This window comes from Atta colombica, unplaced genomic scaffold (assembly GCF_001594045.1).
Source record: "Atta colombica isolate Treedump-2 unplaced genomic scaffold, Acol1.0 scaffold105, whole genome shotgun sequence".
In the NCBI taxonomy this organism is placed as follows: domain Eukaryota; kingdom Metazoa; phylum Arthropoda; class Insecta; order Hymenoptera; family Formicidae; genus Atta; species Atta colombica.
Genome location: NW_017259190.1, coordinates 1902128 through 1902899, shown reverse-complemented (window position 1 = coordinate 1902899; position 772 = coordinate 1902128).

The following is a 772-nucleotide window of genomic DNA, read 5'->3' as shown; positions in this document are numbered from 1 at the left end:
TTTTTTTTCTTTGATTTATATACAACAATTGTATAAATAATTTATTATAAATATATACTTTATATTTTCTAAAGCTTTTATGAAAATATACGTAAGAATTGCTTAATAATTTTTGTACCTACCTGTAAAAATAATCAAAGTTAATCTTGGATACGAAAAACTCATCCCGTGTGTGATAAGGGTGCCAAAAATTAAAGTATGTACTAAGGATTAATATTTAATTGTATAATTGAATAATAAAGAACTGCTTATGAAAATATTTCTTTAATATATATTAAGTATATTCAAATCATTCTATAAAAAAATTGGTGTGAATTTAACATTATAGGTTTCAAATCCATTATGATAATGTTGTTATAAATCAGTATGTGTGCAATGAGACCAGACTATGTATTTTTTCGCGAACTATGATTTAACCATACTGTAATTATTGAACATATTTGTTTTACATAATCTATTTATTCAATGAACATGGATGTGCACTAATCAAATAGAACATGTATTTACGCAATGGAAATCTGTGAGAATACGTATTAACACCAAATACTGAGATAGTATATATTTGCTTCTAAAAGAAACATACATTTTTAGTCAGAATATGATATGGAAAAGTTGTTTAATTCTTAATAGAAATTAAACGGACAATAAGTTTTTGTAGTTCAATGCAAGGAAGTAAAACAGATAAAATTTTTTTATTAAATTATTGTACAACTTTTAAAATGATTATTATTATAAAAACTTAATATATATTATTATATATATTATTTTATTT